The following is a 19,496-nucleotide window of genomic DNA, read 5'->3' on the forward strand; positions in this document are numbered from 1 at the left end:
ACAACAAAGAATATGAATAGGAGATAAAAAACATTTAGACAACTGCAAGATTTTTACCTTTTATACAAAGAGATAGAATGTCAAGATTTTTACCTTTTATACAAAGAGATAGAATGTCGCTTGAAGATACGTTGTAATAAGTTAAAGATACATGTTGTAAACTCTAGCATAACCATAGGAAAAATAAGATCAAACAATGAAGAGTAGCTAGGAAATCAATTGTGTACACATAATGGAATACTAAACTACTAGAAAAGAAAAGTCAATCCAAAGGGAGGGAGGAAAAGAGAAAAATATTTTTAATAGAATGTATTAAGATGATGGGCCTGAACTTAAATGCATCAAAAATTAAAATTAATAGAAGTGATGTAAATAGTCCAAATAAAAAACAGCGACTATTAGACAGGATAGGAAAGGAAGCCTAACCTACTTTGATGTCTAGAGAAACACACTTTAAATATACAGATACGGATAGGTTAACATTTAAAACATGGGAAAACAAATCCAATGCAACACTAATGCAAAGAAAGCGTTAGTAACTATGTTAATATCAGACAGAGTAGAATTCAAACAAAGAATAATACCACAGATAAAGAAGGACACTGCATAATTATAAAGGGTCAATTTATGAAGAAGATATTACAAGCCTAAATGTATATGCACCCAACTGCACCCTCAAAATACACAAAACATCATCTGATATAACTGAATAAAGCAGTAGATAAATGCTCAATTATTGTTGAAGGTTTCTCCATTCTTCTCTCAGTGTTTATTAAAACAATTAGACAAAAAATTGGTGAGAGTATAGAACAGCAACACAAATTATCAATCAGTTTAACACAATTGACATTTTTAGAACATTCTATTCAACAGCAATGGGATACACATTCCATTCAAATGCACATGACACACACTGAGATAGAGCATATACTAATCCATGAAACAAGTTTCTATGAATGTACAATAATTTAGAACATACAGGGTATCTATTCTGGCCACAACAAAATAAAAATAGAGACTATATGACAGCAAGATTGGATAATTTCCAAATATGTGGAAATTTAATAGTGCAATTTTATATAACAACATATAGATCAAAGCAAAAATGACAGAAGGTATTATTTTAGCAGGCAGATGGAATAATTATTATTCAAGTCTTGCAATAATATTTCAATAGTTTTAATGTACAGTAAATTTGTTATAATATCAACTTTGATAATAAAATTCTGAAAGAAAAAGTTGGGATGATTTTTAAAACTGTGTGCACTTATAGAATGAGGAATCAAGAAAGTTTGAGAGAGGAATAAAGACACATTTTGGCTTGGAAATCCTGGACACAGAATCTTCTAAGTCTTTGAGGTATATTGCATTTGAATTTGAGTGACAGCTGAAATGTTTCAATGTAACTGTAAGTTCTTCTTTATTTTAGGTTTGACTTCTATTAGTACTTTTATAAGTCAAGATAACTCTATATTGTAATTGTTTCGTGTTGGAAAATTTGTGTAAAACTATATTTATGATGTTTAATATCTAATGGCAAGGAAAATATGTTCTCCATTTTTTACTTCAGGAAATAAGTGTACCCTCTTGTATTTTTTATTTGTGAAGTTATAAGGTGTTAGTTGCCATAAATTTAAAGTAATATAATTTTGATTCTGTGGACTCTTTTTCCTAATATGATTAAAGAGATAGTTATTTAGGAAAACTATGTATCTATTATATAAACCTTATTTAAATGCATGCTCCTTATTAGTTGATAACAGGAAGAATGTAATTTTTTTTGTGAGTTATTAAAAATAAATACTCACAACTGGTACTCAAGTATCCTGATAACAATCTGCTCAATGAGCTGTCCTGTGCCCCTTGACCCTGGTCATTTCCAGCAACCTGGCATTTGACCCTTGAGACTTGTAAGTATGACTTCTGGTGTTGAACTGGAGTGGTAGTTTTTAATATTTTTAAACATATTATTGCCAGATGATACTTATTCTAAATGTGCACGTATGAATTAGAATTAATTCTAAGAGTTCATTCAAAGTAATAGTAAGTGGTAGGCTTCTGTCGCCTATAGTCTTTATATTGAGCTGTTGTTTTCCAGCCATACAATTTGATAGCACTGTTATCTATTTAGAATAATTGCAGCATATCAATTGAATTCTATATGAATAAATAAATTAGAGCTTCATGTCATGGTATATTATGCTCATTAGTCTTTGATATTTATTCAGTTTTATTAAACATTTCTTACTGATTTTACTGATCAGGTTACAGTGACTTCACTAATATTTTTCCTTTTTATTTGTCCATAACCCTGGGTGTGCTTATAAACAAATTTCGTTTTAGGGTCTCCTGAAAGCATATCAGGAACACCACAAGTAGATTTATTTCAGTGGCAATGGATCTTTTTATTGATTTAGTTTTACTTATTAAGAGCTATATTCCCTTAGAAGGTCAAGTGTACTGACAAAGAATTCTAAATAATTAAAATAAGATAGGAAACAGCTAGAGACAATTAAACAGCTCATTGTGGAAGAGTTTAGACTTTTCTCGGGGATTTTTCCAAGTTTCCTTTAACACTTTTATAATGTCAATTTTTTAAAAGATTGGCTACTTGCTTGTAAGATATTTTAGCTCTGTGGCTAATTAAAACCTCACAATATTGGGAGAGTATGCAAATAAAATGTTCCTTCTGATGAGAATGGAAGGTCTTGATTATCTTCAATGCAGAGGTTTAATGAAGTTTAGATTTGAAATACTTTTTATTTGAGTTGTTAACAGACCGTCCTCTTATCTGGCTGTTTTAAGGGTGAAGTTGGGCATATTCTTAATAGTCTTTTTTCAACAGAAAGAGATGATTTCATTGTCTTCCGTGGGTTTGAAAGAATTCTGTCACAGTGGCCCAGGAACTGGCCCTGATCATACTCACCACTGATACCCAAGGGTCTTGGTAGTAATCTGAATGTTCAATCATCTAGTATGTGCACCTAGATCGAGGTCAAAGGTGTCTGGCCTTTGAGTCTGCCAAGTATCACTTCTGACAGTATGACCTTTTCCTTGGTGCCAGGCTTTGACAACATAACCCCCAGACCAGAAGCCTCCTCCCTGGAGTTTATCACCAATTGCTCACATGAAACAGCTATGAGAATGCAAGTCCACTGTTCCTGCCTCCAGGCTGCTTAACATTCAAGAGGCTTCCTGATGTCTCACTAGTTACTCAATCCATCACAGTTCAAATTTAAAGCCTTCTGGTGGCCTCGGGTGGACTAAAACTAACATGAAAAAAAGGGGAAATACACACACAATTCAGGGATGTTATCTCTAAAGAGGATGAACTAAGAATATTCAGAGATATGACACATTAATTCAAAAATAAAAATAAAATAATTATTCTCTATAAAGTTTCGAAGGGTGTCCTAGAGATATCAGAGAAGGGATGTCCATCTCCTTTGTATGCTGCAGTGGATTGTCATAGCTATACCACGGCAGTATTAATTACCTTGGAACAGGAAATAACCAGTCTAAGCTGATAATTAGTCTGTTGAGGACAGTCTCATCCTTGGCAAAGATGAAGAAGATTCCTATTGTGAAGCTCTTATGCTTTGTTTAGTCATACATTATATAATTTACTTGAATTTTACAAACATCCGTAACTTATAATTCTGTATCTAGCTTAAAAAAAATGAAAGATTCTTTATCCCTAAATTCTTGTCTTGAAGCAACTTTCCAAAATTAGTTTCTTTGCCGGTAATGTTATAAGTTGAGTAAAACAACATATGCATACACATATATATTTTAATTGATTTCTAAAAACCCAGAATGCTGGACTCACTTTGCAAAAACAATGTTTTCCAGCTCTTTTTCAAAAGCAGACCTCGATGAGTACCATAATTTCAAAGTTTTAAAAATAATTTTCAAATATTTGTTGTAAAATCTCAACGTTTTTCCCTTCAACAGGTATGTTTGTGTGTGTGTATGTGTGTGTTTAAGTATGATAGCTCTTCTCAAGAGGTAAGATACATGAAAGTGAGAATTGTCAGGACTAATAGGATGAAGTTTCTAAAGGTAAATTCTTTAATGATTCCTTCATTAAATATTATAAAATGAGTCTCACTAAATATGCTTAAGTTTACAGGGTGAATATGCTTCAGCATAGATATGCAGTGTTGTTATATTAGTCAGATATGTCATTGAGACCTGCACCAAATAAAAGAAATTTTGATTCTTTGTATTAGATAAGAATTTATCTCTCAGAAAAATCATGCAGCTCCGATAGTAATTAGTAAGCATTTATTCTTCTGACTGTGTCTTAGAAATAATAAAACACTGAAACAATGATAATCCAGTTCCTATTCTGATGGAACAGTAGTAGGATATTTGGTTTTCTTAGGGCAGAGCTGAAGAACACTCTAAGGGGCTCTCCAAGAAGTAAAAGAATAAAAAGCTTGGTAAGAGTTAAGATATGTGGAATTAATATGAAAATCATAAAGTTCTACAGCATATTTAGTGGTGTCATAGTCTCACTAGTTCTAAAATTAATCAAAATAAATGTGAATACATATTTATATAAAGTCTAAATATATAGACTTGATATAAACATTAATACATATGTAGTACATATCCATAATACATAAGTGAAATACTACATAAATAATACAATACTGATTTGGGAAAAGTCTTTTTAAATGGACTTAAATTTCATGAGATGATTTTAAAAAGACTGACATATTTGACTTCAGACAAATCTGAAATTTCTATTTGTCTAAAAATAATATAAAGTGAAATATCATATACAGATTTATAGAGAATATCAGTATGACATATAACAGATAAAAGATATGTAGCTATATGAATATAAAGTTTCTATATTACAGTTATAAAACTCATAATTAGTACAAGAAATGTAGGCAAAGATTGCAAAGAGTAAATCACAACAGAAATGCAATAGCCATCAAACATATTTAAAAAGTGTTCATCTAACAAATGACCAAATTCTAATGAAACAACATGTTCTCCAATCTTTCACCTCTCACTTTGAAAGAAATTATTTAAAATATATTAACACATATACAATTAAGAGGTATCTAAGTCACAAAAAATTTATTTTTAAAAATAAAGCACTGACATTAATATTAATTATAAGTAAATTCTTTCGGAAGAGAACAGAACAGAAACAGAGGAGGACAGAACACACAAAGTAAGGTCAGTGTAATATTGATAGTAGCACATAACAGCATAAGATTAAAGATGAATTTAGAACAGTAGTTCCAAAAGACATAAATACGAAAATTGTCAACAAAATATTGACAAAATAAACTCAATAATATTTATATAGATAAAGAACAACACATCACGTAAAAGTAGTGTTCCTCTCAAGAATGAAAATTTGTGAGAACTTAAAGAAAACCAAAATAGAATTTGCATTTACATGATGAAGGGAAGACATCTTATGATGCTTTCAGTCGATGGAGAGGAAGTATTTGGTATAATTCTCCATTTGTGATAAAAACTCTTCTTAACCTGATAAAATATAACCACAAAAATACTACAGCTAATGGCATACGTAGGGCGAAAGCCAAAATGCTTTCTTCCTAAGATTCAGAGAAAGGAAGGTCTGCTCTTACCACTTGTATTCAAGAATACAGAGGGTAGCTTGGCCCGTGAACCAAGATAAGGAAACAAACAAATACAATAAATATTGGAAATAATAAATCACTGGCAAAATAATGAAATTTAGCAAAGTCATATAGGCAAGGCCAACGGACAAAAAAGGTATTTTTGCAGGCAAACAATTGGAAAAATAAATTTTAAAAAATAGAATTTACAATAGCATAAAAATACTCAAAAATATATTTAGTAAAATCAGTGTATGACCCTTACAATAAAATTACAAAATGCTGCCAAGGGAAATTAAAGAGTATATAAATAAATGGAGAAATATAAAATATTTACACATCAGACAAGTCAATATTTTAGAAGTTTATTATCCTTAAATTAATGTATAGATTCAACACAATCTCATTCAAAATCTCAGCAGAATTTTTTTTGGGGCGGCGTAGAAATCAACAAGCTTATTGTAAAATTTATATAGAAAATCAAAGGACGTAAATAGCCAAGACTTTTTTTAATAACAAATAAAAAATTTGGAGGCCTCAGACTAACCAAAGTTAAATCTAACTCTAAAGCTAAAATAACTAAGGTATTAGACGGTTGGCACAGAGAGACATATAGATTAATGGAATGGAATTGAGATGATTCCAGAAGGGTTAATTATAAATGAACCATAGACTTAAAGATAAAAGCTAAAATTCTAAATCCTTAAAAAGAAAGCTTTGGAGAACATCTTTACAGCATTTAAGTAGGCAAATATTTCTTAAACAGGACACAGAAGCATTAAGTGTGAGAGAAAATAAAATGATAAATTTGACTTATCAAAATTAACACTTCTACTCTTCCAAATATTTCATTAAAAATTAAAAAAGAAGCCACAAGCCGAAAGTATTTGTACTACACATACAAAACAAATAAATTATCCCCAAAATATATAAGAAAATATCACAACTCAAGAAAACAGACAACCCAGTAAAAAACTGGGCAAAGGATTTAAAAATCCTTCACAAAAAAGATGTTCAATAACGTTAGTCATTAGGGAAATTGACTCAATTTAAAATTAAAATCTGAATACAATACCATCACATATGTTCTAAAATGGCTAAAACTTAAAAGCCTGAAAAACCAAGTGTTGAGTAGGATGTGCAACAACTATACTTTCTGTGCATTGTGTGAGGGAGAGCAAAGTAGTGCAACCAGTTAGGAAAACAGCTTGGAAGTTGTTTATAAAATTAGCCATGCCCTTAACCTGTAGCATAGCAATTCCAATTTCTAGGTACTTACCAAACAAACTTGTGTGTGTATATTTATAATAAATTGACTCACAGCAATCCAGTACTGAAAATGACCAACATATCCCTCCAAGAGTGAGTGGATAAACAGGTTGTAACAATTCTTTCAAAAAGATGCTGCTCAGCAATGAAAAGTAACAAATTACTGATACACACCGACCTCATGGAGGAATCTCAAAATCATCCTAAGTGAGACACAAAAGAGTACACGCTCTACGATTCTTTGCATTTGAATTTCTAGAACAGGAAAAATAATTTATAATGATAGAATTCAAATCAGCTGTAGACTGCAGTAACAAGTGGGGAGGATTTGCTGCATAGGAGCATGAGGGAAAATTTCTGTGATGACGGAAATGTCCTCTATTTTTACTGGGTGGTGGTTCCATGATTACATACACTTGTGAAAATGCCTCAAAAATTTATATTTAAAATGTGCATATTTTAATTTAAATTATATTGGTAAATGTTGGTGAAATACAAATAAAAGCATTAAAGTAGACTTTGTGGATTGACTGCTCCAAAGTCATTCATAATCTCTTTCCCTCTTGACTTCATCTACCTTAGATGTTGAATAAATAGACTTACTTCTTGGAATACCTTGTAGCTATGGCTCATCTTATGGCCCAGTTCTGGCTAATAAGATACGACCTGAAGTCACTGTCAACTGCCAGGAAAGTTTATTAAAAGGAGAAACTTACTGTAAGATCGCCTTCAATCCTGCAACATTTACTGCTGCACCCCTTGCACTTCTGACTTTCAAATGTGGATATGACTGAATTGACAAATCATGTCACAAAAATGAGAACAGAAAAGATACACCAGAGAAGGAAAACAGGAAGATGAGGTATTTAATGACGTCTTCAAGCGGTTAAGAGCCCTAAAAAGCTTATCTCTGGGCTTAAGACATGACTAACAAAAACCTCTATTGGTTAAAGGAATTCAAGTTAGGTGTTCTTTTGCTTGTAGCTGAATGCACAACTTCCTGTGTAAAGAATGTAGTCTATGACTCAGTAATCTCCACACTGACAACTAAGATAAAGAAAGAAAGAATACTGAGTTTTTGTGTGTTTTTCTCTCTCCTCCTAATCTTGGGGGAATAAATATATGGTAAACGTAAAGAGGAAAACAACAGCAGCAACAACAAAAACAAAAACATAAAAAATAACCACTAAAAATAGATTTTAAGTGGCTTAGAATTTGGGGATGTTTGTTAAAGATTTTAAAGAAGTGTCATTTGTTAAAAAAGGAAGAGTAATCTTATGGGAAATGTATTTAGATTAAGCCATCCATAAATCAATTATCCAAGTATTATGCATTTGTAATAAAATCTATCAAAGAAAAATTGCACCAGACAAGTTAAACAGGGAAGGAAGACTTTACTCAAGACTATTGCAATACAGGAGAGAGACTGAATTCAACTTCAGTGAAACAGGAAGGAATAGAATTTTTAAGTGCTGGAATAAGCTAGTGGAAGTGTGCTAGAGGATGTGAGGGCTGAGTTGATCAACGTGATTAGGCCATATGTGTTTGCAAATTGGCTCAGCGACTGGGAGATTGGGATACTATTTTCCTCAATGATTACATTGCAAAGGGATGACTCCCAGGTCTTTGAGAAAGATAGCCCTGGATTGTAAAACTGGCAAGAGGTTGAGAGAAGATTTACATCTCAAAGGGGCGAGAAAGAATTCACAAGTGCAAATTTTCAAAAGTAAATGCTTTAAGGAAAAGTGATCAGGAGCCTAGAGTCAGTAAAAATCTTGTTGAAAGTTTAGTCAAGGTCAGGGGAGCTTTGAACTGTCTTGGTCAAGTGCAACTCAATTTATAAGTTGGAGACAGCTCATAATGTTTCTATCTACAAGTATATTCTGGATGAAATGGGGAAGAGAAAAGAGTAAGGGTTCTTCCTCATTTAATCATGGCCAGTTTCTGCTTCTTACCAGAGATAAAGTGTACAGATGTCAGCCTGGCCAGTCACTTGTTATTTTGAGCAGATCTAGAGAAGAAACTTGTGTTTTAGCAGAAAGACATCTGAGCATCTTTCCTCTCGCAAGAGTTGGTAGCTAACACGCTACCTTCACGCCTTTGTTTTATATTGCAGGCTTGATATAAATATTCATACAGTTTAGGAAAAATATGACCCTGTAAATACTGTGTCTCTGAAGAAGGAATGAGAGTACAAGTGTATACAAGTTGGAGGATCAAAGAAGAGCATAAAACACAAATGATGGCGATTATACTAAAATTAAACTTGTCGTGTCCTCTCTTGCATGATAAAGTGTTTCTCTTGCATGGCAAAGCTTTGAAATAGGTCCATGCCGAGTCATACTATGTTAGTGTAGGGGAGGAAGACATTTCCTCTTCCCAAATGGGGGTTCGTCTGACCGGAGAACGAGTTAAATTCACATGAGACAGAACAGCAAGAGAAAATTAAACAAAGCTTTATGAGGAACCATGGCCCGGGGCCTTTCTTCCCGAAGGAAGAAAGGGCACCGAAGAAGTGGGGTGCACATAGTGGTTATATACCCCCAAACAGGGTGTTTCACATGTGATTGAAATGTCCCTCCCACAATAGTCACAAGATTGCCGTCGGCACATTGCTTGATGCACACAGCAGGTAATGGTCTGCTATCTCGGTGGGTGTAGCAGGAGGCAAGTCTACTGTCTGGAGCTGGGCGGTCACAGGTGAGCACAGCAATCAGTTCCTAGCCTAAGGAAAGATGCTTAATCCTTAAAGAAATGCCAAAGTTGGGAGGGAAGTCAGTTACAGGAGGTTGCCAGAGAAGCACAATAAAATGCAGATTTAAGTCCTTGCCTTTGGTATTGATTAAGAGTTTCTAGAGAGAAGGTCATCTCCTTTCTTCTTCCTGGTACAGAGAGGGAGGCACCTTTTACAGATAGAGATTTATCTTACAAATGTAAATGTGTCCTAAGGAAGGGCAAGTTCCATTCTCCTCAGAGCCTCCTTCCCTGTCCCAGTTTATCAAAAGCAATCAGCCTCAAATAATCCTGATGCTAAAGAGACATAATCTTGGGGTGGCCAATTCCAGGTCCCCACATTAGGCTGAAATCATCTGAATTTCTGTCAGACTTGGCAATTAGATCTCTGATACTCGACCTATACTCACCTAGACTTTCCAGATGTCCCGTCTTCTTGGTGCTACATTGTTCTTGAAGGTGATACAAATCTTACACTAAATTGATCTGGGAGTACTAATGCTTTTGTCCCTGGTAGCCGTGGTTTATTCTCTGGCTTAATTTATTTAAAGTCAGGGAGGCAGAAGAAGTCTTTTAGTTGCCAGGAATAAAACCAAACTCTTAATAACAAAATATTTAGGATTTCTTTAATGTAGGTGATAAATTATGCTACGAGGGTTAGGAGCACACACTCTTGAATTAGGCTCACTGTGTTTGCATACCCGCCCAGCCGCTTCATAGTTGAGTAACTGTGGGTAAGCTACTTTAAACTCTCTGTGTATCAGTTTCCTCTTTTGTAAATGGAAAAAATAATAACACATGCCTCATCAAGTTGTGAGTATTAAATGAGCCTGAGACATAATATGTATTATATGAGTGTTTATTATTATTATTGTCAATGTTACTTTTACAAATTCAGTACCATCTGACTAAGAACCCATCCTGGTGTATAGGTGAGAATAGAATTCCCAAGGACAAGCTGTCCATTTGTTTTCTTTTGCCCAAGCAGAAGATGTACAACCTAGCAAGGGCTGCTTCACACATTTCTTATCATAAAGGGTGGAATCATGCTGAAACAGCAGCTCTTGGAGTATGACCTGAATTAGTAGGATCAGCAAAAATATACAAGATCTTCTTCTTCTCTCCAGGAATCTTATTATTTTGAACACTGCATGACTAGAGATGTGCTTTTTTTTTTTTTTTTTTTGGTAGGCTATGTATGAATAATGGGATAAAAATTTGAATAAATAGAAAGTACATAACCTTTCTCTTCATCCGTCTTCTGAGTTTTACTTCATCCCCAAAGTGTTTTCCTGGAGTGAGGAGATATGATAAGTTGTTTGAATACCTTACATAATACCTAATATAGTTAATTTTAAGCATCACTCTTTTTCTAAAAATTATCATACAAAGCTATTGGCTCATGTCTCCACTTCTCTGCATTTCCTCAGTGGCCAGCTCCTTAACCTCCCCTCACAAACAGCACAGCAGGTACCTAGCTACTTCTCTCACTAATTTGTGTATATAGTTTCAGATGTGGTAGTGTTGAGACACTGCAAACAAAGACAGCCTGCCTCTTAAGAACCCACCTGAGAATCTTTCCCCTAGAAGATTTCAGATAAATAATAAGGTAAAATACAGTGAATGGGGAAAAGCTTTTCAAACTTTGAAGGCTGTATTGTCAGCTGTGCGTTGTAAGTTTACTTTCTGTTAATATTTATTCATCATTAAAATATTTCAAGGGAAATAAAGGGACCGCAAATAGTATAGCTCATACAAATTAACTGTAATTGCCCAAATGGAGAATATCTCATTACCTTCTAAACTGAGTAACTACAACATAATTGAAAATACAGTAATTTGCTCCTGATTTTGTGATCTCTTTTCTACTGTTGTGGTGTTCTTACATGCTGAATGCAAACCGGTAGATTTTTAAGAGATGCATAACAAAACGGGAATCAAATCTGCTTCTTTTTGTTTTCGATTTTATTCATTTTAGTTTTGGAGGGTACAAACATGGTATTTAAAAACTTCTATTAATTGTCCTATTTGTTTTAAAGTGGTAAATCTGGAATTCCTGTAAGTTCTATGTGTCTCCTTTCAAATTCGTGGTTATTTTAGTTTTGGTTTTAACACGTAATAAACTTTTTTATTTTAAGATAGTTTTAGATTTACAGGCCAGTTGGGAGAATATTACAGAGAGTTCCTATATATTCATGTTCAGATTTCCCTATAATTACTGGGGTGTATTTGTCACAACTAATGAACAAATATTGATGTGTTATTGTTATCTAAAGTTCAAACTTTATTTGAAGTTCCGTAGTTTCTACCTAATGTCCTTATGCTGTTCCAGAATACCATCAACATTTAGTTGTGATTTTCCTTTAGGATTTGTTAGGGTGTGAAAGTTTCTCAGACTCCCTTTCCTTTGATGACCTTGACCATTTTCAGTAGTACTAGTCACATATTTTGTAGTATGCCCTTCAGTTTGGGCTGATCTGATATTTTTCTCATGGTTAAACAGTGGCTATGGGTTTTAGGGGTGAAGACCACAGAGGTTAAGTGTCATTCTTATAAATTCATATTAAGGATACATACATGCTATGCAATCAATATGACTCTCACTGCTGTCCTTTATTACCCAGCTGGGGTAGTGTGTGTCAGGTTACTCAACTGTAAAACTATTAGTCTTTTAGAAGAAAGTTACTTTGCTCATTTGACGCTTAAGGGATGGGGAGTTATGCTCCACCTTCTGAAAAGTTAATTTCTTCAAAAAATTTTTGGAATTCTTCTCTTCAGGAAATATATCACTTGTCCCTTATTTAGTTCTTCAATTATTTATTTATATCAGTGTGGACTAATGGATATTTACCTTATATTTTGATTATATATTTATATTATATAATTTCCCTTATTGTTGAAATTGTTCAAGGCTTGGAGCTCTCAGTAAGCTCCTGTGTCTCTTTGTTACACCCTCATTATTGTGATATATTTGCTTTTGCTTGTTTTATTACCATTTCCTCACTTCCTGGGACTATAAGATGCTCCAGGCTCATCTTTTACATTCCTTACCTTAACATTAGAATTAGCCATTTCTCAAGGAGTCTATATTCCTTTTATTGAAGAATGTTGTTAGAAACCAAGATCTGGGAGCTGGATGTACTGTTGTTACCAGGGTATTGGTGCGTTTAGGGTCTTTAGTGGACACAGCTAGGAAATGTATTTATGTATACTAACCTATCTCTCCATATGTCTGTGCCTGTATTGAGCTAAATATGAGTTCACTCTGAGATTTCCAAATTTTATGCCATACAACATGATTCATTTTAACTGATGCTCCTTGCTTATCTATAACCTCCCCTTCAAACAGTGAGACATTTGGATTTTGCTATGTCAACCATTCATTTATTTGTTCAGTCCTAATAGAGATGTTTAGTGGCTTCAGAATTGTTAACCCATACCTCCGTAGGAAACAACTTACCACCTGGAGTCCAGTGTTTATATGTACTTCATTCTGCATTTAGTCTTAGAGTCTCCACTCGTTTACAAAGTTACTTAGTGCAGTATCTTTCCCCCATCACTTGTAATGAGGTTATGTCAGAAATTTGTAATACAGTTAGATAATTTTGCCACAGTCTACATTCCCTATTGGGGTCCCCTCACCTCTTGATCTTTTTAAATTTGTGCACACTTAAGGTTCACTCTTTATGTGTATATAGTTGGTTTTGTTGTTGTTTTACTCTGCTTTTGCTCTCTTGTCCCATGACTCTCTCAACTTCATCGCATGGAGACGATCAGGTTTGGGTGAGACAGCCATCCCTGAAGTCTCCTCTTCCTGAGCAATCTCGCTCAATTGAAAGTGTTAATTTCACAAACACCTACTTAGGGACACATTGTTTAATGCACATGTTGACACAGTAGAAATTATGGTCACATCCATGATTTATTCCAGCTCTGAACTATAATCATACATCTCTCAAATGGCTTTTCCCTTTCATTTTATTTTTTGGTGTTGGAGATGTAGTTGCCACTTCCAATAATATAAGCCCCCAAATTAATGGACTTTTTTTTCAAGTTCCTTTCTCTTCTATTTGTAAATCAGCAATTGCTTTCTGTGTTTGTTCCTGTTTTTGTAATGACTTGACACACATAGCCAATAATAACCCACATATTTACTAATGTTCTGTCTTCAAACCTCTCTGTAGAGCTACAATTTCATTAGGCGCATGAACTGCCTTCCAAGAAAGCACAGAAGAGTTTATTCAATGTTTCTATATCACCAAACCATTTAACCTTTCTTCTAACCTTCTTTACTGTTTCATCAACATCCATAACTCAGAGGTAATGTCTTATATAACAAAGATTTTCAAAGTCCTAAGAAAGATTCCTTTGAAATAATATATTTCGATAACTTCGTTTTCCAGTAATTATTTCTATGTTCCTTCCCCATGATGCTATCATCTTAAGAGATGACTTCTATATGGAATTGGTAATGAGAAGGTCAACTAACCTTCTCCCATGTTGGGCTCATGACTCACAGCAGGAAAGTAAGAGGCTCGCCTTGAAAAGGCATCAGGAGAAACAAGATTCTCCAGAAGAACTAGGTTCCCCTCAAAGCAAAAATGAGAAGAAAACATTAAGAGAAGTGGCTTAGGATAAAGAGTGAATGTTCTAATATAAGATCCTCGGTTCCAAAGGGAAAAGTGAAAGAGTCTGTGAAAGCAGAAGGGGTTGAGAGACGGATTCTGATGAGAGTTTGTATAGAGAAACAAGAAAAATAAGAACCTCATATTGCATAGTGATGGATAGTTTAGTAAGATCCACTCCTAAAGGTGACTCAGGTAAATGAAGACATGATACATTTTGAACTAAACAACACAGGAATCAAGCAACACAATTATTTGCGATTTCTAGGCTGCTGGGGTCATCACCAAGGGAAAGAGATGACTCCTCAGGACGCTCAAAAACTAAACCCTGGGACATGTTTTTGCAGTAAATAAAAATGCTGTGCCATGCATAATGTTTGGCACGTGATTTGCTCAAAAAATATTTGTTAGATGAGTAAATCTAGGACACAATTCAGATAAGGCCATCAATGACAAAAACGTTACGTGGAGACAAAGAAACATTGACTTTGCTGTTGGAGAAGTTGATTTCTGACCTCAGAGCTGTGGCTTCCAGGCCTTCTGATCTACAATGTGTGACCGTACTCTACTGGAACTTTTCAGTCTGAAATGAACAGAAGGAATTACATGGTTTCCAAGCTTCTTCTTATGAAAATTTTGCAATTTCAATAATTCCCTCCATCAATCATTCACAAGTGAATGACTTTTCTTCCAGTTTGATATTTGTTATGTTAAGGAAATAAAGTGAGGAAAAACTACAAAATTTGCATCTTTTCCAACCCACAGTTTGCTGCTGTCCGTTCCTTAGTCTGTCATGGTACTCTACACCACCAGGAGCAATTATCTTTGTACTAGCAAACCCCACTGTTAGTCTGGCATGGTGCTACTCACCTACAGTGCTTCTAATTACTGACGCATTTTCCCTTTTGCAAAATGTCAGACAGCGTTTATGTGTAATCATCTGGTTTGCCACCTGTGGCTACTCTATCCACTGGTACAAATATGGACGGTCGCGAATCTCCCTCATTGTTTCATTTGAGCCTCCGAATCCCACGAATTCTTAGAACAAAAATACTGGGTATCTATAATATTTAAATTATGTCTCCTAATTATCTCAATCAATTATGCATCTGGTTGTGATTACTAAGCCTAGGAGGATGTTGCCTGATTGGTGATTATATAGTAATTTTGTATTTTTCCATTGATTATGTTAATTTCCTTTATATCATATTTGATGATTGTACTGAGTGAAAAATTGCTAGCACCTGCCTCTCATATCATGAAGGATGCTTGGCAAATATTATTGACCCGGATAGTTTATTTTGCTTGTAGATTTTACATAAACAAATAGTTTTAAATAATACATTTTTCCACAACAAAATTGTTTTGTCCTTTGGCATTTTTTGTCTATGTAATTTGATGTATGTATAAATTTAGGTGATAATGCTGACAAGAGGAAAAAATTTGTGTAGGGTAAATAAGTAGTTCAGAATTAGGTCTTTTTTTGATATTTTTACTAATATACAGCTGTTACACTTTTGTTTCCTCCTTTCTGAGTTCCAAACTAATACCTTCCATTATTTTTCTGGCATCTTTACACTGAATTTTCAGGTGAATAATGATAGCATTATCCTAAAAATGAAATACTACATCTACTTATACTCAACAAGCATTTTTCATGTGTTAGTTCATTCATCCGTTTGTTTCCTCTTTAAATACAAAATGATCCTGAAGTTTTTAAAGCTTAATTCATTCTCTTTCTCTACACTGTGTAGCATAGGAGCCCATAATTTGGAGACAGACTGTCCAGGTAGAAATTCACTTTTTAACACTTCATAGCTACTTGATCTTGACCAAGTTACTTGAAATTTCTCTGCTCCTTCCTCTGTTCAGTTAGGGTGATAATAATCATAACCACCTAATGGAACTAATACAAGAATTAAAGTATATGAAGTTAGCTGCTTTTAAAAGTCTCTGGCACATAACAATCATGTGAATAATCTACTATGAGTCAACTTTGTGAAACTCAATTTGGTGCAATAGATTAGATAGATAGATAGATAGATTAGATAGATAGATAGATTAGATAGATAGACAGATAGATAGATAGACAGAATTTTCCATTTTTTCTGCCATTTCACTTAAAAGGAAGTTCAGTTTCAGTTAGCTCTTTTGGAAATGGACATATAAAATAAATTCCCTTTGGAAAATGACTGTAAATATCTAAGAAACACATACCCTTAGTTCTGTGTGTTAGACCTAGTTTTGAAATCATATCCCAGATCTAATAATTAGAAATTTTTATATAAGTTATGTTTGAATCTGACCCTCGTTTTGATTGTCTGTTACTTTTTCTACTCTTCTGAGAAGGCGGCTTGCTTTGTCAGTCTTCATCACTAGTAAGATTGCTTTTGCTCTTCTGCTCTTCTTTTCACGCAAGATTTCTCTGACACTATTTGGATACTATGTGTAGGTTCCCTATCATTCATTATATTTCTTTGTTGAGACAAATAATGAGCTAATTTTATGGTTTTATTTAAATTTCTAAATTAAATTGTTTTCCTAGCAAGCTTCTGTTTCTCATTATATGCCTCCCCCTCACATAACCTGTTTGGTTAGTGCAGCTGGACTCTCAGCATTAACATCTCTCTGTTAGGCAAACACTAGACTTCTCAGTCTGCCCCCTTCCACAGTGCCATGTGTGTGATATCTTTATAAAAATATATTCAAGTTACAAATAAAAAGTTATTTCCAAATAGGATTTTATATGTATAACTTTAAAACAAGATTCTCCCTCAGAAGTAATATGGACATTCAGCAATAAAAGATGAACAACATCAATAAGAATCGTTCGTATCTGAACATTGATCCTCTCCTTTGGTCTGAGAATAGGGCAAAGAGCGACAGTATGTTATAATCCTCAACGTTTTATCTTCAAAAATGAACTGATATCATGAAGATGTATAGCTACAAGTTTGAATATAAATCAAACTATTTATTAGTAAGAACTCGTAAATATTAGTATCACACAAGACTCTTTCTTGACGAGTGAGCGGGAGAGCTATATCAACACCTTGCAACTGATAAGCCTCCCAGTGCCCCCTCTCACGCACGTGGACGCACGCACCTCGGCTCTGCGACAGCTGTGCGCACAGTACTGCACTTTGTCAGAATCAGTGTGACCCGGAGACTGGTTTATTAACCATAAATACTTTCCATCTCTAGCTATTAATCGTAATTCTTTTTCTTTTCTTTTTTTTTTTTTTGGCTCTTTGCCTATATGGATTCTATGAATTTGTTAAAACAAGGAAAAATTCATTATTAGAGAAAATATAAACGAAGAACATTTTATCTCATATGTATAGATAAGAATTAATCATATATTAAATACCATTTATTAAGATTTTCTTAATTTCCAGATAAAGTTGTTGGTGGTTTTCATATATTGTCTCAAGTGGTCTTCACAGCGACTTCCTGAAAGAGATGTTTTCATCCTGATGTTATACGTAAGAAAACTGAGTTTTATAAAGCTTAATTACATTGTACCAAAATCATATCATTAAAATTCCATTTTCTATTGCTCCAAAATATCTGCATTTTCTACTCTGCTGTGTTATTGCTTCCTGCTCTCTTGTGTTATTCTATTTTCTTTTCTTTTTGTTAAAATCTAAGGAATAGTTTATGAGAGCCTTACAAACTAATTAAAAATATCATAGTGTAATAAGAGAACAAATTTTCTGTGAAGACATATTTAAAAATTTATCATTATAATAATCATAGTCATCTTTGGAGGCTATGCAATTAATTAGATACTTCTTCCTTTACTTAAAACATTTTTGGAACTCTTCTTTGGGCGGGATATTCAGAAACCATTTACTAGTTGCCAAATAAAATTAGTCTCATAGCAGTTCATTTTGACTCAATTCATTGTTTTGCTCAATTTGATAACCATTTTTTTTTAAAAAATCTGACTCAACTGTGATAGACTTTGGGTGACTCTGACCTGCCTTTCCGCAGTGACTACAGATGGAATCCTCGCAAAAATAGCCTTCTTGTCAAGGAGTGATGAAAATCCCACTCTGCAGAGAATCTTTGGGAAAACGAATTAAAGAAAGAGTTTAGATGATATTAGTTTCCTAAAGAAGTCAAAGCAGATTGAATATGGTTTCGTGGGACATCAGAAGTGACAGATCTCAAAACTGTTTGGGGCTAAGAATTGGAGAACGCAGCCATGAAATTTAATATGGAACTCCTGTGTGATGTTTTTTCAAGTTTGTGAGGTAAAATTCATATGCAGTACAATGCTTGCTTTTAAAATGACTAGTTTGAGGAGTTCTGACAAAGGTATGCAATCAGGTAACCACCAACACAATCATGCTATAAACATTTTCATTACCCCAAGAAAGTTTTTATGTGCCCATTTTCAGTCAATCCCTGTCATCACTCCATCCCCTGGCAACTCCTGGGTTTGAGAGTTAAACTATATACAGTGCTTTCTCTGAAGCACTTTTCTCACTTTTATATTTGTCTCAGGTATCTTGTTATCTCTCTTGATCATTTACTTTAAAAGACAGAAAAAACTTTTATGACCTACAGTGTATACCCATGTTTTCTTTGATGTTTTTGTTAATATGGATCACTTATTGATATCTCTGTTGCCAGAAACTATTAAATGATTCTGACTAGAATTTCCTACATAATGCATTAATCACAGTTGAAGCTCTGATGCTTGGTCCTATTATAAAAACACATCACAAGACAGAAACTAACAATCATTTATAACTTTCAAAATCACACAAGTAATTTACATATATTCAATGAGTACTATGAAAGGAAAGTTCAGTTCAAAGCAATGTTTTATAATCTCTATGTACACGGATAGCTCTTCTTTGAACTTCTGTATCCTTTGAAGGGAAACCATATTGAGTGAATATATACTATTGTTTATTTGTGACCACAAAGTCAGGAATTATTCTTAGAATGAAGGATAGAGCATTAAGTTGTGAAGACAAAAATCTCTACCCTCAAGAAACTACGCTCTTTTGGCTCAACCACTGCATTTTCAAAGACTGTGGAGTTTGCGTCAAAGCCATGGCTGCCTTAGTCAGAGTAGCCTGATTTTGAAATCTATCTGATAATAACTATAAGACACTACAAAGTCGCTTATTCTTCAAGGCCTCCAGGTTCCCAGCTATAAAATAGAACTATAGATACTTGTATTATTATTGCAAAGAGTAGAGATATGGTATGAAAGATTGTTTGAAAAATGTTGAGGGTG

The sequence above is a fragment of the Equus przewalskii genome, chromosome 16, assembly GCF_037783145.1.
Source record: "Equus przewalskii isolate Varuska chromosome 16, EquPr2, whole genome shotgun sequence".
Taxonomy (NCBI): Eukaryota; Metazoa; Chordata; class Mammalia; order Perissodactyla; family Equidae; genus Equus; species Equus przewalskii.